The sequence below is a fragment of the Oncorhynchus mykiss genome, chromosome 28, assembly GCF_013265735.2.
Source record: "Oncorhynchus mykiss isolate Arlee chromosome 28, USDA_OmykA_1.1, whole genome shotgun sequence".
Lineage (NCBI taxonomy): Eukaryota > Metazoa > Chordata > Actinopteri > Salmoniformes > Salmonidae > Oncorhynchus > Oncorhynchus mykiss.
The window spans coordinates 36,680,196-36,702,487 of NC_048592.1; the positions used below are offsets into that span (position 1 = coordinate 36,680,196).

The 22,292-nt window shown below is 41.0% G+C and overlaps 7 non-coding genes across 7 annotated transcripts; all 7 read left to right on the forward strand.

The window, feature by feature from the left end:
• The first annotated feature begins 433 nt into the window (after window positions 1–433).
• On the forward strand, window positions 434–515 carry trnas-uga. Its single transcript has one exon. It is a non-coding gene; the product is annotated as a tRNA-Ser (tRNA).
• Window positions 516–1,596: 1,081 nt separating this feature from the next.
• On the forward strand, window positions 1,597–1,678 carry trnas-uga. The gene has a single exon. It is a non-coding gene; the product is annotated as a tRNA-Ser (tRNA).
• A 1,506-nt stretch (window positions 1,679–3,184) lies between these two features.
• Window positions 3,185–3,266, forward strand: trnas-cga. The gene has a single exon. It is a non-coding gene; the product is annotated as a tRNA-Ser (tRNA).
• A 1,506-nt stretch (window positions 3,267–4,772) lies between these two features.
• trnas-cga lies at window positions 4,773–4,854 on the forward strand. Its single transcript has one exon. It is a non-coding gene; the product is annotated as a tRNA-Ser (tRNA).
• A 1,512-nt stretch (window positions 4,855–6,366) lies between these two features.
• On the forward strand, window positions 6,367–6,448 carry trnas-cga. The gene has a single exon. It is a non-coding gene; the product is annotated as a tRNA-Ser (tRNA).
• A 936-nt stretch (window positions 6,449–7,384) lies between these two features.
• Window positions 7,385–7,466, forward strand: trnas-uga. The gene has a single exon. It is a non-coding gene; the product is annotated as a tRNA-Ser (tRNA).
• A 77-nt stretch (window positions 7,467–7,543) lies between these two features.
• On the forward strand, window positions 7,544–7,625 carry trnas-cga. The gene has a single exon. It is a non-coding gene; the product is annotated as a tRNA-Ser (tRNA).
• The last annotated feature ends 14,667 nt before the right edge of the window (window positions 7,626–22,292 follow it).

The window sequence follows — 22,292 nt, forward strand, 5'->3', positions numbered from 1 at the left end:
ATAACTGTTCCAACAGCTGCAATGGCCGATTCTTTAGACGTTGGACCTGAATTTCACTGGGGTCTCCCCACCCATGTTCTTACCTTGCTCGAAGCGTATAGCCCACTTCTGCTTTCTCCTCATCACTTTCCTTAGATTCCTACTGCTGCGATGGCCAAGTGGTTTAAGCTTTGCAAATGAACTCCAGTGTTGTCTCCCTGTACAGTTTTTAGAACTGCTTGCATCGCATTGACAAACCAGTCTTTATTTGTAAAATAGCATTGGTGACTTGATATTGATGAAGTGCTTAATGCATAGACTTATCCTTTGATTCAAGTGCTCAGAATATGTATTCCTTGAATAACAGTTCAAACAGGCTCTTCAGTAGACAGTCTCGTCTTTACAGAAGTAAAATTGACAGAATGAGATAAACGACTGGTAGTTAACATAACAAGCTGTGATGGCCGAGTGGTTAAGGCGTTGGACTTGAAATCCAATGGGGTCTCCCCGCGCAGGTTCGAACCCTGCTCACAGCGCTATGACAAACCATTTCTTTTTTTTACATATCCTTGGTGACTTGATATGGATAATGTGCTTAATGCATGGACTTGTCCTTTGATTCAAGTGCTCAGAATATATCTGCCTTGACAAACAGTTCAAATAGGCTCTTCAGTACAGATACTGTTGTTTGTGTTAGATTTGCGATGGAAAATCTGAGAGCCAAGTGGTTAAGTCTTCAAACTTGAAACCCAATTGCGTCTCCCTGCTCTTTTTAAAATCTTATTCTCAGTGAATAGTCCACTTGTACTTTCTCTGCACATAGTTTTTTGACTTGCACATTAAACTTCCAACCTTCACAGCTTTGGAAAGGACCGAGGTTACTAGATCAATATGTCGTGCCATCAAGTTGACCATTTTGCACCAATGATGTCTGTTTCCAAATCTCAATCCCTTTACTTGCATTCCAATAGCTGCAATGGCCGAGTTCTTTAGACGTTGGACCTGAATTTCAATGGGGTCTCCCCACCCATGTTCTCACCTTGCTCGAAGCGTATAGCCCACTTCTGCTTTCTCCTCATCACTTTCCTTAGATTCCTACTGCTGCGATGGCCAAGTGGTTTAAGCATTGGAATCAAAATCCAATATGTTCTCCCTGTACAGTTTTTACAGGGTGATGATAAAGTAGACCTTTAGTAATTGGATCTGTCTCCTCTGAATTTAAATTGTCCTTACTTTATGGGCTCGTCTAACGATTGAAGTGCTCAGAAAATAGCTTATTTGACTTGAAAAATATTTCAACTAGGCATTTGGATACTTTTGTCCTTGTGTGAGCTAACTCAGCAAGCTGTGATTGCAGACTGGTTAAATCGTTGACCTCGAAATGCATTGGGTTCGCCCAGTGCAGTTTTGAACAATCCAGTCTTTATTTGTTACTGATCATTGGGGACTTGATATGGATAATGCTTGGACATGTCCTTTGATTCAAGTGCTCAGAATTTATCTTCCATGACAAACATTTAAAGTAGGCTCTTCAATAGCGATAATATGGTCATTTTAGAGGTAAAATGGACAGAACGAGATAGCGGGCTGGTTAAGGCAGAGTAGCCAACAGGAGAAGCTGTGATGGCCGAGAGGTTAAGGCGTTGGATTTGAAATCCAATGGGGTCTCCCTGCGCAGGTTCGAACCCTGCTCACAGCGCTTTGACAAACAAGTCTTTATTTGCAACATGTCATTTGGGAGTTGTCCTTTGACTTGTCCTTTGATTCAAGTGTAAAATAGCATTGGTGACTTGATATTGATGAAGTGCTTAATGCATAGACTTGTCCTTTGATTCAAGACGTTGGACCTGAATTTCACTGGGGTCTCCCCACCCATGTTCTTACCTTGCTCGAAGCGTATAGCCCACTTCTGCTTTCACTTTCCTTAGATTCCTATTGCTGCGATGGCCAAGTGGTTTAAGCTTTGCAAATGAACTCCAGTGTTGTCTCCCTGTACAGTTTTTAAAACTGCTTGCATCGCATTGACAAACCAGTCTTTATTTGTAAAATAGCATTGGTGACTTGATATTGATGAAATGCTTAATGCATAGACTTGTCCTTTGATTCAAGTGCTCAGAATATGTATTCCTTGAATAACAGTTCAAATAGGCTCTTCAGTAGACAGTCTCGTCTTTACAGAAGTAAAATTGACAGAATGAGATAAACGACTTTGATTCAAGTGCTCAGAATATATCTGCCTTGACAAACAGTTCAAATAGGCTCTTCAGTACAGATACTGTTGTTTGTGTTAGATTTGCGATGGAAAATCTGAGAGCCAAGTGGTTAAGTCTTCCGATTTGAAACCCAATTGCGTCTCCCTGCTCTTTTTAAAATCTTATTCTCAGTGAATAGTCCACTTGTACTTTCTCTGCACATAGTTTTTTGACTTGCACATTAAACTTCCAACCTTCACAGCTTTGGAAAGGACCGAGGTTACTAGATCAATATGTCGTGCCATCAAGTTGACCATTTTGCACCAATGATGTCTGTTTCCAAATCTCAATCCCTTTACTTGCATTCCAATAGCTGCAATGGCCGAGTTCTTTAGACGTTGGACCTGAATTTCAATGGGGTCTCCCCACCCATGTTCTCACCTTGCTCGAAGCGTATAGCCCACTTCTGCTTTCTCCTCATCACTTTCCTTAGATTCCTACTGCTGCGATGGCCAAGTGGTTTAAGCATTGGAATCAAAATCCAATATGTTCTCCCTGTACAGTTTTTACAGGGTGATGATAAAGTAGACCTTTAGTAATTGGATCTGTCTCCTCTGAATTTAAATTGTCCTTACTTTATGGGCTCGTCTAACGATTGAAGTGCTCAGAAAATAGCTTATTTGACTTGAAAAATATTTCAACTAGGCATTTGGATACTTTTGTCCTTGTGTGAGCTAACTCAGCAAGCTGTGATTGCAGACTGGTTAAATCGTTGACCTCGAAATCCATTGGGTTCGCCCAGTGCAGTTTTGAACAATCCAGTCTTTATTTGTTACTGATCATTGGGGACTTGATATGGATAATGCTTGGACATGTCCTTTGATTGAAGTGCTCAGAATTTATCTTCCATGACAAACATTTAAAGTAGGCTCTTCAATAGCGATAATATTTTAGAGGTAAAATGGACAGAACGAGATAGCGGGCTGGTTAAGGCAGAGTAGCCAACAGGAGAAGCTGTGATGGCCGAGAGGTTAAGGCGTTGGATTTGAAATCCAATGGGGTCTCCCCGCGCAGGTTCGAACCCTGCTCACAGCGCTTTGACAAACAAGTCTTTATTTGCAACATGTCATTTGGGAGTTGTCCTTTGACTTGTCCTTTGATTCAAGTGTAAAATAGCATTGGTGACTTGATATTGATGAAGTGCTTAATGCATAGACTTGTCCTTTGATTCAAGACGTTGGACCTGAATTTCACTGGGGTCTCCCCACCCATGTTCTTACCTTGCTCGAAGCGTATAGCCCACTTCTGCTTTCACTTTCCTTAGATTCCTATTGCTGCGATGGCCAAGTGGTTTAAGCTTTGCAAATGAACTCCAGTGTTGTCTCCCTGTACAGTTTTTAAAACTGCTTGCATCGCATTGACAAACCAGTCTTTATTTGTAAAATAGCATTGGTGACTTGATATTGATGAAATGCTTAATGCATAGACTTGTCCTTTGATTCAAGTGCTCAGAATATGTATTCCTTGAATAACAGTTCAAATAGGCTCTTCAGTAGACAGTCTCGTCTTTACAGAAGTAAAATTGACAGAATGAGATAAACGACTTTGATTCAAGTGCTCAGAATATATCTGCCTTGACAAACAGTTCAAATAGGCTCTTCAGTACAGATACTGTTGTTTGTGTTAGATTTGCGATGGAAAATCTGAGAGCCAAGTGGTTAAGTCTTCAAACTTGAAACCCAATTGCGTCTCCCTGCTCTTTTTAAAATCTTATTCTCAGTGAATAGTCCACTTGTACTTTCTCTGCACATAGTTTTTTGACTTGCACATTAAACTTCCAACCTTCACAGCTTTGGAAAGGACCGAGGTTACTAGATCAATATGTCGTGCCATCAAGTTGACCATTTTGCACCAATGATGTCTGTTTCCAAATCTCAATCCCTTTACTTGCATTCCAATAGCTGCAATGGCCGAGTTCTTTAGACGTTGGACCTGAATTTCAATGGGGTCTCCCCACCCATGTTCTCACCTTGCTCGAAGCGTATAGCCCACTTCTGCTTTCTCCTCATCACTTTCCTTAGATTCCTACTGCTGCGATGGCCAAGTGGTTTAAGCATTGGAATCAAAATCCAATATGTTCTCCCTGTACAGTTTTTACAGGGTGATGATAAAGTAGACCTTTAGTAATTGGATCTGTCTCCTCTGAATTTAAATTGTCCTTACTTTATGGGCTCGTCTAACGATTGAAGTGCTCAGAAAATAGCTTATTTGACTTGAAAAATATTTCAACTAGGCATTTGGATACTTTTGTCCTTGTGTGAGCTAACTCAGCAAGCTGTGATTGCAGACTGGTTAAATCGTTGACCTCGAAATCCATTGGGTTCGCCCAGTGCAGTTTTGAACAATCCAGTCTTTATTTGTTACTGATCATTGGGGACTTGATATGGATAATGCTTGGACATGTCCTTTGATTGAAGTGCTCAGAATTTATCTTCCATGACAAACATTTAAAGTAGGCTCTTCAATAGCGATAATATTTTAGAGGTAAAATGGACAGAACGAGATAGCGGGCTGGTTAAGGCAGAGTAGCCAACAGGAGAAGCTGTGATGGCCGAGAGGTTAAGGCGTTGGATTTGAAATCCAATGGGGTCTCCCCGCGCAGGTTCGAACCCTGCTCACAGCGCTTTGACAAACAAGTCTTTATTTGCAACATGTCATTTGGGAGTTGTCCTTTGACTTGTCTTTTGATTCAAGTGTAAAATAGCATTGGTGACTTGATATTGATGAAGTGCTTAATGCATAGACTTGTCCTTTGATTCAAGACGTTGGACCTGAATTTCACTGGGGTCTCCCCACCCATGTTCTTACCTTGCTCGAAGCGTATAGCCCACTTCTGCTTTCACTTTCCTTAGATTCCTATTGCTGCGATGGCCAAGTGGTTTAAGCTTTGCAAATGAACTCCAGTGTTGTCTCCCTGTACAGTTTTTAAAACTGCTTGCATCGCATTGACAAACCAGTCTTTATTTGTAAAATAGCATTGGTGACTTGATATTGATGAAATGCTTAATGCATAGACTTGTCCTTTGATTCAAGTGCTCAGAATATGTATTCCTTGAATAACAGTTCAAATAGGCTCTTCAGTAGACAGTCTCGTCTTTACAGAAGTAAAATTGACAGAATGAGATAAACGACTTTGATTCAAGTGCTCAGAATATATCTGCCTTGACAAACAGTTCAAATAGGCTCTTCAGTACAGATACTGTTGTTTGTGTTAGATTTGCGATGGAAAATCTGAGAGCCAAGTGGTTAAGTCTTCAAACTTGAAACCCAATTGCGTCTCCCTGCTCTTTTTAAAATCTTATTCTCAGTGAATAGTCCACTTGTACTTTCTCTGCACATAGTTTTTTGACTTGCACATTAAACTTCCAACCTTCACAGCTTTGGAAAGGACCGAGGTTACTAGATCAATATGTCGTGCCATCAAGTTGACCATTTTGCACCAATGATGTCTGTTTCCAAATCTCAATCCCTTTACTTGCATTCCAATAGCTGCAATGGCCGAGTTCTTTAGACGTTGGACCTGAATTTCAATGGGGTCTCCCCACCCATGTTCTCACCTTGCTCGAAGCGTATAGCCCACTTCTGCTTTCTCCTCATCACTTTCCTTAGATTCCTACTGCTGCGATGGCCAAGTGGTTTAAGCATTGGAATCAAAATCCAATATGTTCTCCCTGTACAGTTTTTACAGGGTGATGATAAAGTAGACCTTTAGTAATTGGATCTGTCTCCTCTGAATTTAAATTGTCCTTACTTTATGGGCTCGTCTAACGATTGAAGTGCTCAGAAAATAGCTTATTTGACTTGAAAAATATTTCAACTAGGCATTTGGATACTTTTGTCCTTGTGTGAGCTAACTCAGCAAGCTGTGATTGCAGACTGGTTAAATCGTTGACCTCGAAATCCATTGGGTTCGCCCAGTGCAGTTTTGAACAATCCAGTCTTTATTTGTTACTGATCATTGGGGACTTGATATGGATAATGCTTGGACATGTCCTTTGATTCAAGTGCTCAGAATTTATCTTCCATGACAAACATTTAAAGTAGGCTCTTCAATAGCGATAATATGGTCATTTTAGAGGTAAAATGGACAGAACGAGATAGCGGGCTGGTTAAGGCAGAGTAGCCAACAGGAGAAGCTGTGATGGCCGAGAGGTTAAGGCGTTGGATTCGAAATCCAATGGGGTCTCCCCGCGCAGGTTCGAACCCTGCTCACAGCGCTTTGACAAACAAGTCTTCATTTGCAACATGTCATTTGGGAGTTGATATGGATAATGTCCTTAATCCGTGGACTTGTCCTTTCATTCAGGTGCTCAGAATATATCTTCCAAGACAAAAATGAATAGGCTCTTCAGAACAGATCCTGTTGGTTGTGAGATAGTCGAGCTGTTAAGGACTGCAAGATAACAGAGTAAGTTTTGATGGCGGAGTGGACTTGAAATCCAATGTTGTCTTCCTGCGCAGGGTTGAAATCTGCTCGCTATGACAAACCAGTATTTTGAACATATGACTTGATAGGAATCTAAGACATGGACTTGTCCAGTGATTCAAGTGCTCGGAATACTTTTTGTCTTTGTCTTTGTGTGAGCTAATTGAGAAAGTTGTGATGGCCGAGTGGTTAATACGTGATTTGGCGCAATAAGATCAATATGTCGTGCCATCAAGTTTACCATTTTACACCAATGATGTCTGTTTCCAAATCCCCAATCCCTATAACTGTTCCAACAGCTGCAATGGCCGATTCTTTAGACGTTGGACCTGAATTTCACTGGGGTCTCCCCACCCATGTTCTTACCTTGCTCGAAGCGTATAGCCCACTTCTGCTTTCTCCTCATCACTTTCCTTAGATTCCTACTGCTGCGATGGCCAAGTGGTTTAAGCTTTGCAAATGAACTCCAGTGTTGTCTCCCTGTACAGTTTTTAGAACTGCTTGCATCGCATTGACAAACCAGTCTTTATTTGTAAAATAGCATTGGTGACTTGATATTGATGAAGTGCTTAATGCATAGACTTGTCCTTTGATTCAAGTGCTCAGAATATGTATTCCTTGAATAACAGTTCAAATAGGCTCTTCAGTAGACAGTCTCGTCTTTACAGAAGTAAAATTGACAGAATGAGATAAACGACTGGTTAAGGCCTGGTAGTTAACATAGCAAGCTGTGATGGCCGAGTGGTTAAGGCGTTGGACTTGAAATCCAATGGGGTCTCCCCGCGCAGGTTCGAACCCTGCTCACAGCGCTATGACAAACCATTTCTTTTTTTACATATCAGAACGAGATAGCGGGCTGGTTAAGGCAGAGTAGCCAACAGGAGAAGCTGTGATGGCCGAGAGGTTAAGGCGTTGGATTCGAAATCCAATGGGGTCTCCCCGCGCATTTTCGAACCCTGCTCACGGCGCTTTGACAAACAAGTCTTTATTTGCAACATGTCATTTGGGAGTTGATATGGATAATGTCCTTAATCCGTGGACTTGTCCTTTGATTCAGGTGCTCAGAATATATCTTCCAAGACAAAAAGGAGTTCAAATAGGCTCTTCAGAACAGATCCTGTTGGTTGTGAGATAGTCGAGCTGTTAAGGACTGCAAGGTAACAGAGTAAGTTTTGATGGCAGAGTGGACTTGAAATCCAATGTTGTCTTCCTGCGCAGGGTTGAAATCTGCTCGCAGTGCTATGACAAAACAGTATTTTGAACATATCCTTGGTGACTTGATATAGATAATCTCTTTAAGACATGGACTTGTCCAGTGATTCAAGTGCTCAGAATACTTTTGTCTTTGTGTGAGCTAATTGAGAAAGTTGTGATGGCCGAGTGGCTAATACGTGATTTGGCGCAATAAGATCAATATGTCGTGCCATCAAGTTTACCATTTTACACCAATGATGTCTGTTTCCAAATCCCCAATCCCTTTACTTGTTTCAACAACTGCAATGGCCGATTCTTTAGACGTTGGACCTGAATTTCACTGGGGTCTCCCCACCCATGTTCTTACCTTGCTCGAAGCGTATAGCCCACTTCTGCTTTCTCCTCATCACTTTCCTTAGATTCCTACTGCTGCGATGGCCAAGTGGTTTAAGCTTTGCAAATGAACTCCAGTGTTGTGACTGATGAATTTACCAATGCTCAACCCATTGAATATGGCCGGTGTCAGTAAACGTTAGGGAAAATATTATAATATAAATTATTGCCAGCAGCAGTTAGTCACCAGCACTTTGAATAACATGATAAAAATTCTAACCAGCTCTGCTGGATGAGTAGAATGGAGAGTAAAGATGCGTTCTCGTGTCTCTTGTGTCTGGAAGTAGCGTTAGCCAGTTAGCAAGCCAACTTTAGCCAGTTAGCTTGAATGCTTGACTGCCTGTGCGAGCCAAGAAAAGTATTATGCGTTATGAATCAGAAAGCTTGGATCAACGATGCCCCTTAGCAGATTTTGGGGTTGAATAATCTTTGTCAGAATCAAGGACAGTTGATATTAGGTAATATATTAAAATTGGCAGTATATATGGGCGAGAGCACGAATTATGTTTACAAATAGTCAAACTTTGTATCACGCCACATTTAAACAAATCGCTAAAGATGTACATTTGAGGGTTCTGTGTTGATACAAGATGGAGTGAATTTTTGGGGGGCGTAAAAAGACAAATTCACTCGTATGCCAAACATCACCACATTAGTAAACTATTTGGTAGTGCAGGGTCACAAGGCATCATATGGGAAAGAGAGAACATAGTAATTAAAGTGGCCTTCCTGTGAACAGAAGTTGTTTGTTTTGACTATAATGAAGAAAATAAATTCACCTGGTATAGTAATGTTAGACGGAAAGACAGAGGAAGAGTATAGTAGAGGGATTTCTGAGTTTAAGGAAACAGAGATGTAGACTAGTGAGGTATTTTAAAGGGGCACATACATGGAATTTTCAGGAGGTCTTTATTTTCTGAGTTTTAATTAAACACGTGAATTATGTTGATAAGAAATGTACTGAAGAAACTTAATGTAAGTGTATTCAGGTATGAAATGTTTGACTGTTTTAAAATAATTTGTCTAATAGAGAAAGTCCTGCAACCTTTACCAACCGTTCTTTTGTATTTTTTTTTACCATCATCTTTGAAATGCAAGAGAAAGGCCATAATATATTATTCCAGCCCAGGTGCAATTTAGATTTTGGCCAGTAGATGGCAGCAGTGTATTTGCAAAGTTTCAGACTGATCCAATGAACCATTTAATTTCTGTTCAAATGTTGTATCAAGACTGCCCAAATGTGCCTAATTTGTTTATTAATAACTTTTCCTGTTCAAAATTGTGCACTCTCCTCAAACAATAGCATGGTATTCTTTCTCTTTAATAGCTAATGTAAATTGGACAGTGCAGTTAGATAAAAAATAATTTTGCCATTCTGCCAATATCAGATATGTCTATGTACTGGGAAATGTTCTTGTTACTTACAACCTCATGCTAATCACATTAGCCTACGTTAGCTCAACTGTCCAGTGGAAGGGACACCGATCCCAAAGAAGTTATGCTCTACAACAAAGCTTTCTTAGTGTCCAACAAGCTTTCTCTACCCTTAACCTTGTTCTGAACACCTCCAAAACAAAGACCATGTGGTTTGGTAAGAAGAATGCCCCTCCTCCCACAGGTGTTATTACTACCTCTGAGGGTTTAGAGCTTGAGGTTGTCACCTCATGCAAGTATTTGGGATTATGGCTAGATGGTTCACTGTCCTTCTCTCAGCACACATCAAACCTGCAGGCTAAAGTTAAATCTAGACTTGGTTTCCTCCATCGTAAATCACTCCTCTTTCACCCCAGCTGCCAAACTAACCCTGATTCAGATGACCATCCGACCCATGCTAGATTACGGAGACATACATTATAGATCGGCAGGTAAGGGTGCTCTTGAGCAGCTAGATGTTCTTTACCATTCGGCCATCAGAATTGCCACCAATGTTCCATATAGGACACATCACTGCACTCTATAGCCACTGGTTGATGCTTATTTATAAAATGCTCTTAGGCCTCACCCCCCATATCTGAGATATCTACTGCAGCCCTCATCCTCTACATACAACATCCTTTCTGCCAGTCACATTCTGTTAAAGGTCCCCAAAGCATACACATCCCTGGGTCGCTCCTCTTTTCAGTTCGCTGCAGCTAGCGACTGGAACGAGCTGCAACAAACACTCAAACTGGACAGTTTTATCTCAATATCTTCATTCAGAGACTCAATCATGGACACTCTTACTGACAGTTGTGGCTGCTTTGTGTGATGTATTGTTGTCTTTACCTTCTTGCCCTTTGTGCTGTTGTCTGTGCCCAATAATGTTTTCACCATGTTTTGTGCTGATACCATGTTGTGTTACTACTATAATTTGTGTGGTCATGTGTTGCTGCCTTTCTATGTTGTTGTCTTAGGTCTATATTTATGTAGTGTTGTCTCTTGTTGTGATGTATGTTTTGTCCTATATTTATATTGTCTTTATTTAAATTTTTTAATCCCAGGCCCCCGTCCCCGCAGGAGGCCTTTTGTCTTTTGGTAGGCCGTCATTGTAAATGAGATTTTGTTCTTAACTGACTTGCCTTGTTAAATAAAGGTAAAATAAATATATTTAAAAAAAAGAAACATTCATTTGAAAGGTTTGAATGACCTCTGTCCTGAATTTCTAGTGTGGTTTGAAAGCCCTCACTGGGAGATGGTTGGATGATGATTTGAAGGTAATTTGTAAATACTGATAATTACGGAGAAGTGTATAATTAATAGGACCACGAGAAGGATAGAAATGTCTCTAGTCTATTTTTATTTATTTCTTGAATCAATTTATGGGTACAATTTTGATGGAGTTAAGGGTAGTAATTCGAATTTGATTTGCAGTGTTGTTTTTACACATTACTCACATGGCCTGCATCACTTCTTTCGAGAGAGTCTAAGCCAGAAACAGGTGTAGAGCATCTAGTTGAAGCTATCAACTGCCTATTCTCTCATGCCTTTTCTTTCAGGAGTACAAAAGAAGTTCACGTGGAGAGAGATCCGTTCCAAAGCTTCTCATGTTGATGGTATACTGGTTGATAAATGGACAAGACATAATAAGAGTTGTGGTGGGGCTCAGGTGAGACATTGCAAATGGGACAAGTGCGCCAAATCATTTCGATCCTTTCCAAAGCTGTGAAGGTTGGCCAGTTTACTGTTCAAGTCCACAAAAAAATGTGCAGAGAAAGTAAAAGTGGGCTATGTCCTGAGAGTCAGATCCAAATATGCACAGGGGGACCTAATTGGATTTCAAGTCCAAGGTATTATTAACCAGTCGGTTATCTCAGCTTGACAAAAATAAGAGTATCTGTACTGCATAGCCTATTTGGACTGTTTGTAAAGGAAGATGCAAACAGGGTTCAAACCGGCGCAGGGAGACTACCACTAGACTTAACCACTCAGCCATCACAGCTTTCTGAATTAGCTCACACAAAAACTAAAGTATCCAAATTCAATAGCATAATTGAAAATAATTTTCAAGCGAACTAAAATAAACATTTTTTCTAAGCACTTTCAATCATTGGACGAGCCCATAAAATAAGGACAATTTAAATTCGGAGGAAATAGTTCAAATATTGAAAGGACTATTTTATCATTGCGCTGTAAGCAGTGTTAAAAAACTGCACGGGAAGACTACATTGGATTTCAATTTCAACGCTTAAACCACTTGACCATCGTAGCCGTGGGAATACAAGGAAACTAATCGGGAGAAAGCACAAGTGGGCTTTTTACAGTGTGTGCAAATGGAGTAAGGAGGTAAGGCAATAAATAGGCCATAGTAGCGAAGTAATTACAATTTAGTAAATTAACATTGGAGTGATAGATGTGCAGAAAATGATGTGCAAGTAGAACTACTGGTGTGCAAAAGAGCAAAAAAGTCAATAAAAACAATATGGGGATAAGGTAGGTAGTTGGATGGGCTATTTACAGATGGGCTGTGTACAGTTGCAGAGATCGGTAAGCTGCTCTGACAGCTGGTGCTTAAAGTTAGTGAGGGAGATATAAGCCTCTAACAAAAAATGTGCAATTTGTTCCAGTCATTGGCAGCAGAGAACTGGAAGGAAAGGCGGACAAATGAGGTTTTGGCCTTGTGGATGACCAGTGAGATATACCTGCTGGAGCGCGTGCTACGGGTGGGTGTTGTTATGGTGACCAGTGAGCTGAGATAAGACGGAGCTTTACCTAACAAAGACTTATAGATGACCTGGAGCCAGTGGGTCTGGCGATGAATATGAAGCGAGGGCCAGCCGAACAAGTCGCAGTGGTGGGTAGTATATGGGGCTTTGGTGACAAAACGGATGGCACTGTGATAGACTGCATCCAGTTTGCTGAGTAGAGTGTTGGAGGCTATTTTGTAAATTACATCGCTGAAGTCGAGGATCGGTAGGATAGTCAGTTTGACGAGGGTATGTTTGGCAGAGTGAGTGAAGGAGGCTTTGTTGCAAAATATGAAGCCATTCTAGATTTAATTTTGGTTTGGAGATGCTTAATATGAGTCTGTAAGGAGAGTATACAGTTTAGCCAGACACCTAGGTATTTGTAATTGTCCAAATAGTCTAAGTCAGAATTGTCCACAGTAGTGATGCTAGTCGGGTGGGCGGGTGCGGGCAGCAATCGGTTGAAGAGCATGCATTTAGTTTTACTAAAGAGCAGTTGGAGGCCACGGAAGGAGTGTTGTATGGCATTGAAGCTCGTTTGGAGGTTTGTTAACACAGTGTCCAAAGAAGGGCCAGATTTATACCGAATGGTGTTGTCTGCCTAGAGGTGGATCAAGGAATCACCCGCAACAAGAGTGACATCGTTGATATATACAGAAAAAAGAGTCGGCCCGAGAATTGAACCCTGTGATACCCCCATACAGCCTGCCAGAGGTCAGGTCAACAGGCCCTCCGATTTGTCACACGGAATTCTATCTAAGAAGTAGTTGGTGAACCAGGCGAGGCACCAGTAGCAGTAAATGGTGGAAGTACTGCCTGTGTAAAATGTAAACAGGGGAATCTATAGAACAGCAGGAAGTGTCAGAACTATGTGGCTTTCAAATATTTTTGTAAATGAATTGAACATGGAGGTCTTGTCACATTAATCGTGGTTTTTATGGCAAGCATCCTTTTGTTTACGCACTCGATTTCTCTTCCAAGGTAGAAGGACTCGGGGTGATATTTGGACTCAAAACACAGTGTAGTCATTTGCCAAGTAAGATGCCATGCATGTAATCAAAAGCAAACCCTGCAATCATGTTGAAAACAGTAATAAACATGAATGGAGATGGGTGGACTCTACCACGTGGTCAACCTCTCTGCGCTGTTCAGTGTTTGTGCGTGGCTCTGGCTCTCTCAAGCATATACACTCTATTGAACCCATTTCCCCTTTCTACCACTTCTCCTTTGTGATAGCGCCAGTTGTTCACCATTGCATTGTTTGATATTGTCACGGATTCCTCCGGAACTTTCATTACGCACACTTGTCCCCTAATTCCCACTGATCAGTACTTGTATAAGTGTGCCCTTTGGTGTCCATCGGGCGGTCGATTATTGTTACAATGTCCGTTGGTGCGTGTGAGTACCTGTGCTGTGTGGTTTGGGCTTTCGTGCCCTAGTGGATTGTGCAGATGATTACGGGTCTCGTCCCATGTGTTAATCATTATGCGCTTGTGTACTTATTCGAGCTACTCCTCACTATTTTGTTTGGGTTTCAACCCTGTGTTTTGTGTACGCGTTTGTTTGGTCTTCGTCCCCGTGCCTTTACATGGCACGCCGTAATTTGGGTGTAATAAAAAAATAATATTATGCATACCTGCGCCTGTCTCCCGAATCATTCATACCAACGTGACAGATATTCTGTCCTCTTCCAGCGAGCAGGGGAATCCCAAATACATAGTAAACTGTATACAACACATACATTTGTGGGTGTCCCTCTCAACTGGCATGTCAAGCCCTCACCCTCAAGCGTAACACAATCATCCACAAAGGATATAATTCATTTCTTGGGCTCTTTGGCCCCACAGGAATGATGGTGCTTCACTCTTAGGTTCGGGGCAAGTTCATTATCTGTGACTTGTAAGGGAGAGGACTTGAATATTGGAACTTGAACATTACATGAGAGTTAAAGGTTCATTAAATCAGTGCCAATAAGGCCATGTATTGACATTAATAGTCCACCATCATAGTATAGTCCACCATCATAGTATAGTGCACCATCATAGTATAGTGCACCGTCATAGTATAGTGCACCATCATAAATGTATAGTATAGGGTCCCATCATAGTATAGTGCACCATCATAGTATAGTGCACCATCATAGTATAGTGCACCATCATAGTATACTGCACCATCATAGTGTAGTGCACCATCATAGTATAGTCCACCATCATAAATGTATAGTATAGGGTACCATCATAGTATAATGCACCATCATAAATGTATAGTATAGTGCACCATCATAGTATAGTGCACCATCATAGTATACTGCACCATCATAGTGTAGTCCACCATCATAAATGTATAGTACAGTCCACCATCATAAATGTATAGTATAGTGCACCATCATAAATGTATAGTATAGTGTACCATCATAAATGTATAGTGCACCATCATAAATGTATAGTACACCATCATAAATGTATAGTATAGTGTACCATCATAAATGTATAGTATAGTGTACCATCATAAATGTATAGTGCACCATCATAAATGTATAGTATAGTGCACCATCATAAATGTATAGTATAGTGTACCATCATAAATGTATAGTATAGTGTACCATCATAAATGTATAGTGCACCATCATAAATGTATAGTATAGGGTACCATCATAAATGTATAGTATAGGGTACCATCATAAATGTATAGTGCACCATCATAAATGCATAGTGCACCATCATAAATGTATAGTATAGGGCACCATCATAAATGTATAGTATAGTATACCATCATAAATGTATAGTATAGTGTACTATAAATGTATAGTGCACCATCATAAATGTATAGTATAGTGTACCATCATAAATGTATAGTATAGTGTACCATCATAAATGTATAGTGCACCATCATAAATGTATAGTGCACCATCATAAATGTATAGTATAGGGCACCATCATAAATGTATAGTATAGGGCACCATCATAAATGTATAGTATAGGGTACCATCATAAATGTATAGTATAGTGCACCATCATAAATGTATAGTATAGTGCACCATCATAAATGTATAGTATAGTGTACCATCATAAATGTATAGTATAGTGTACCATCATAAATGTATAGTGCACCATCATAAATGTATAGTGCACCATCATAAATGTATAGTATAGGGCACCATCATAAATGTATAGTATAGGGCACCATCATAAATGTATAGTATAGGGTACCATCATAAATGTATAGTATAGTGCACCATCATAAATGTATAGTATAGTGTACCATCATAAATGTATAGTGCACCATCATAGTATAGTGCACCATCATAAATGTATAGTACAGGGCACCATCATAAATGTATAGTATAGTGCACCATCATAAATGTATAGTATAGGGTACCATCATAAATGTATAGTATAGTGCACCATCATAAATGTATAGTATAGTGCACCATCATAAATGTATAGTATAGTGCACCATTATAAATGTATAGTATAGTGCACCATCATAAATGTATAGTCCACCATCATAAATGTATAGCATAGTGCACCATCATAAATGTATAGTATAGTCCACCATCATAAATGTATAGTGCACCATCATCAATGTATAGTATAGGGCACCATCATAGTATAGTGCACCATCATAAATGTATAGTATAGTGTACCATCATAAATGTATAGTGCACCATCATAAATGTATAGTGTACCATCATAAATGTATAGTATAGTGTACCATCATCAATGTATAGTATAGTGCACCATCATAAATGTATAGTGCACCATCATAAATGTATAGTATAGTACACCATCATAAATGTATAGTATAGGGCACCATCATAAATATATAGTATAGGGCACCATCATAAATGTATAGTATAGTCCACCATCATAGTATAGTGTACCATCATCAATGTATAGTATAGTGCACCATCATAAATGTATAGTATAGTACACCATCATAAATGTATAGTATAGGGCACCATCATAAATATATAGTATAGTCCACCATCATAGTATAGTGCACCATCATAAATGTATAGTATAGGGCACCATCATAGTATAGTGCACCATCATAAATGTATAGTATAGTGCACCATCATAAATGTATAGTATAGGGTACCATCATAAATATATAGTATAGGGTACCATCATAAATGTATAGTATAGTCCACCATCATAAATGTATAGTATAGTGCACCATCATAATTGTATAGTATAGGGTACCATCATAAATGTATAGTATAGGGCACCGTCATAAATGTATAGTATAGGGTACCATCATAAATGTATAGTGCACCATCATAAATGTATAGTCCACCATCATAAATGTATAGGGCACCATCATAAATGTATAGTATAGGGCACCATCATAGTATAGTCCACCATCATAAATGTATAGGATAGTGCACCATCATAAATGTATAGTATAGTGCACCATCATAAATGTATAGTATAGGGTACCATCATAAATGTATAGTATAGGGTACCATCATAAATGTATAGTGCACCATCATAGTATAGTGCACCATCATAAATGTATAGTATAGTGCACCATCATAGTATAGGGTACCATCATAAATGTATAGTATAGGGTACCATCATAAATGTATAGTATAGTGTACCATCAGAAATGTATAGCATAGGGTACCATCATAAATGTATAGTATAGGGTACCATCATAAATGTATAGTCCACCATCATAGTATAGGGTACCATCATAAATGTATAGTATAGTGCACCATCATAAATGTGTAGTCCACCATCATAGTATTGGGTACCATCATAAATGTATAGTATAGTGCACCATCATAAATGTATAGTATAGTGCACCATCATAAATGTTCCTTGTACTATCTGGGACCTAGAACACTTACATTCTAATGCTTCACCAAATTTGGGGTCTGATAATTTTTCCTTTAGTTTTGACTGATAATTTAATGAACACTGATCCACTCTTGACAAGAGATGGCATGTCCCCAGGGAGGCAACCACACGATGTGCAATGATCTGGCACTTCACTGCCAAAGAAATACTGGCATGTTGGACAAAAGTACTGCATTTTAAAAATATCATTACAGTCAAAAGATTGTTGGGAACATCTTTTGTCCCCTCTGGACAATGGAGATGTATAATGTCCAAAAAATCCCTTAGAGCTTTTTTGGATGTGTGTCTTAGAGCATAGCAGAGCATTGAGAGCAGAGACTCATCTTCATTTTTTTTTTTTGCATTTGGATAGATTTAGCTTTTTTTCTCCCACCCTCCTTGTCCTCTGACTTGATTTCTGATGTCCCTGCCTTGTCCATCTGTGTTGTCTCCAGCTGCGTTGTTTCCCAGGAAGCACAACAGATACCCAGGTCAGAAGGAGGCTTATAGTCCTAGTGTTAACATGAAGGCAGATCACAACAGATACCCAGGTCAGAAGGAGGCTTATAGTCCTAGTGTTAACACGAAGGCAGATCACAACAGATACCCAGGTCAGAAGGAGGCTTATAGTCCTAGTGTTAACATGAAGGCAGATCACAACAGATACCCAGGTCAGAAGGAGGCTTATAGTCCTAGTGTTAACACGAAGGCAGATCACAACAGATACCCAGGTCAGAAGGAGGCTTATAGTCCTAGTGTTAACACGAAGGCAGATCACAACAGATACCCAGGTCAGAAGGAGGCTTATAGTCCTAGTGTTAACATGAAGCCAGGCAGATCACTAAGAAACAGACAGTGGAACAGAAAGACAAATGCAGGAGGTGAATAATGAAACAGAGAAGACAGCCAACCTGTACTTTGGTATTGCTCCCATATATTGAGCCTGACCCTGTCGTTTTGTGGTAAGAGTTTCTGTTTTGAAGTCAGAAGGTTGGATGTTCGATCCTGGCCAAACCACTTTTTTTTTTAAAAATGTGACCGTGTGGGTCTCTGTTAGGAGACCCAGACATAAATATATTGTACGGTGGACACTTTAAACACCCCCGCCCCCCAACCCCAGATATCTAACCTGTTGAGGAACTACATTCCCATATAACCTAAAAACCTGCCTATTTCTAGGATGGCTGTGATCGTTGCAGTAACCTTTTGCCACAAAGGTTGAGAGATAAAATCCTTTCTGTGACCAATTCCCTACTGTCTTCTGGTATCAGTCTACCTTCTAAGTTCATGCAATTTCAATCGCTATGTTGTTTTAGGCGCTGGCAGTCTTTGGTCACAGGGCGAGCAACGTCTCTCTTGGATGAGCGGTTCTGTAAGGAAGAGCCATGCATCGTAGGTAACTGGAGCAACTGTCATTAATGTTTTAGAAAGGAGTGAGTGTGACTATACTAGTGTTACTATACTAGTTCCTGACTGATGTCTTGAGATGTTGCTTCATCATATCAACATCATTTTCCTACCTCATGATGCCATCTATTTTGTGAAGTGCACCAGTCCCTCCTGCAGCAAAGCACCCCCACAACATGATGCTTCCACCCCTGTGCTTCACGGTTGGGATGGTTTTCTTCAGCTTGCAAGCCTCCCCCTTTTTCCTCCAAACATAACGATGGTCATTACGGCCAAAATGAAAGATCTTTGTCCCCATGTGCTGTTGCAAACCGTAGTCTGGCTTTTTTATGGCAGTTTTGGAGCAGTGGCTTCTTCCTTGCTGAGCGGCCTTTCAGGTTATGTCGATATAGGACTCGTTTGACTGTGAATATAGATACTTTTGTACCTGTTTCCTCCAGAATATTCAGAAGGTCCTTTGCTGTTGTTCTGGGATTGATTTGCACTTTTTGCACCAAAGTACGTTCATCTCTAGGAGACAGAACGCGTCTCCCTCCTGAGCGGTATGATGGCTGTGGGGTCCCATGTTGTTTATACTTGTGTACTATTGTTTGTACAGATAAACGTGGTACCTTCAGGCGTTTGGAAATTGCTCCCAAGGATGAACCAGACCTGTGGAGGTCTACAATTTTTTTTCTGAGATCTTGGCTGATTTCTTTTGATTTTCCCATGATGTCAAGCGAAGAGGCACTGAGTTTGAAGGTAGGCCTTGAAATACATTCACAGGTACACCTCCAATTGACTAAAATGATGTCAATTACCCTATCAGAAGCTTCTAAAGCCATGACATCATTTTTTGGAATTTCCCAAGCTGTTTAAAGGCACAGTCAGTTGAAAATTAGATTAAAATAGCTAACCAAGATACCCAGAACAGTGCTTCCAATAGGATGGTAGTAGACGTGGCCAATGGCACAGTTTTGGAGGCCCTCTTGGCTGAAGAGACATTTTGCTGTTTTAAAGCAAATTTCCTGCAATTCTACACATTTTGTCATGGAGCTGAGACTCGAAATTGAGCTCAGGTGCGTCCTGTTTCCATTGATCATCCTTGAGATGTTTCTACAACTTGATTGGAGTCCACCTGTGGCAAATTCAATTGATTGGACATGATTTGAAAAGGTACACACCTGCCTATATAAGGTCCCACAGTTCACAGGCCATTCTAGAGCAGAAATAAAGCCATGAGGTGGAAGGAATTGTCCATAGAGCTCCAAGACAGGATTGTGTCGAGGCACAGATCTGGGGAAGGGTAACCAAAACCTTTCTGTAGCATTGAAGGTCCCCAAGAACTCAATGGCCTCCATAATTCTTAAATGCAAGAACTTTGGAACCACCAACACTCTTCCTAGAGCTGGCCGCCCGGCCAAACTGAGCAATTGGGGGAGAAGGGCCTTGGTCAGGGAGGTGACCAAAAACTATGGTCACTCTGACAGAGCTCAAGAATTCCTCTGTTGAGATGGGTGAGCTTTCCAGAAGGACAACCATCACTGTAGCACTACACCAATCAGGCCTTTATGGTAGAATAGACAAGACAAAAGCCACTCTTCAGTAAAAGGCACATGACAGCCCGCTTGGAGTTTAGGCACCTAAAGACTCTCAGACCATGGGAAACAAGATTCTCTGGTCTGATGAAACCAAGATTGAACTCTTTGGCCTGAATGCCACGCGTCACGTCTGGAGGAAACCTGGCACCATCCCTATGGTGAAGCATGGTGGTGGCAGCATCAGGGAGGTGACCCCGTCCTCCTTTCGGAAACGACAACTCCATTTTGTTGCTCCCAGCCTATAGACAGAAACTTAAACAGGAAGCTCCCGTGCTCAGTTCTGTTCAACGCTGGTCCGACCAATCGGATTCCATGCTTCAAGATTTCCTTATCACAGTCTGCTGTTCCCATATGCTTCAAGAGGACCACCATTGCTCCTGTTCCCAAGAAAGCAAAGGTAACTGAGCTAAATGACTACTTCCGTCATCACTCACTTCCGTCATCGTGAAGTGCTTTGAGAGACACATTAGACCAACTCCAATTTGTTTACCGCCCCAATAGGTCCACAGACTATGCAATCGCAATCACACTGCACACTGCCCTAACCCATCTGGACAAGAGGAATACCTATGTAAGAATGCGGTTCATCGACTACAGCTCAGCATTCAACACCATGGTACCCTCCAAACTCGTCATTAAGCTTGAGACCCTGGGTCTTGACCCCGCCCTGTGCAACTGGGTCCTGGACTTCCTGACGGGCTGCCCCCAGGTGGTGAGGGTAAGAAACAACATCTCCACCCCGCTGATCCTCAACACTGGGGCCCCACAAGGGTGCGTTCTCAGCCCTCTCCTGTACTCACTGTTCACCCATGACTGCATGGCCATGCACGCCTCCAACTCAATCATTAAGTTTGCAGACGACACTACAGTGGTAGGTTTGATTACCAACAACGACGAGACGGCCTACAGGGAGGAGGTGAGGGTCCTCGAAGTGTGGTGTCAGGAAAATAAACTCACACTCAATGTCAACATAACAAAGGAGATGATTGTGGACTTCAGGAAACAGCAGAGGGAGCAGCCCCTATCAACATTGACGGGACAGTAGTGGAGAAGGTGGAAAGTTTTAAGTTCCTCGGCGTACACATCATGGACAAACTGAAATGGTCCACCCATACAGACAGCATGGTGAAGAAGGCGCAGCAGCTCCTCTTCCACCTCAGGAGGCTGAAGAAATTTGGCTTGTCACAAAAAGCACTCACAAACTTTTACAGATGCTCTCCAGAGGGTAGTGAGGTCTGCACTACGCATCACCGGGGGCAAACTACCTGCCCTCCAGGACACCTACACCACCCGATTTCACAGGAAGGCCAAAATATCATCAAGGCTAACAACCACCCGAGCCACTGCCTGTTCACCCCGCTATCATCCAGAAGGCGAGGTCAGTACAGGTGCATCAAAGTGGGGACCGAGAGACTGAAAAACAGCTTCTATCTCAAGGCCATCAGACTGTTAAACAGCCACCACTTACTTTGAGTGTCTGCTGCCAACATACTGACTCATCTCTAGCCACTTTAATAATGAAAAATCTATGTAATAAATGTATCACTAGCCACTTTAAGCATACCCTACATTACTCATCTCACATGTATATACTGTACTCTATACCATCTACTGCATATTGCCTATGCCGTTTGGCCATCGCTCATTCATATATCTTTATGTACATATTCATATTCATTCCTTTACACTTGTGTGTATAAGGTAGTTGTTGTGAAATTGTTAGATTACTTGTTAGATATTACTGCATTGTCAAAACTAGAAGCACAAGCATTTCGCTACACTCGCATTAACATCTGCTAACCATGTGTATGTGACATTTGATTTGATTTGACCAAGAACCCAATGGTCACTCTGACAGAGTTCGATAGTTCCTCTGTGGAGATAGGAGAAACTTCCAGAAGGACAACCATCTCTGCAGCACTCCACCAATCAGGCCTTTATGATAGAGTGGCCAGACGGAAGCCACTCCTCTGTAAAAGGCACATGACAGCCCGCTTGGAGTTTGTCAAAAGGCACCTGAAGGACTCTCAGACCATGAGAAACAAGATTCTCTG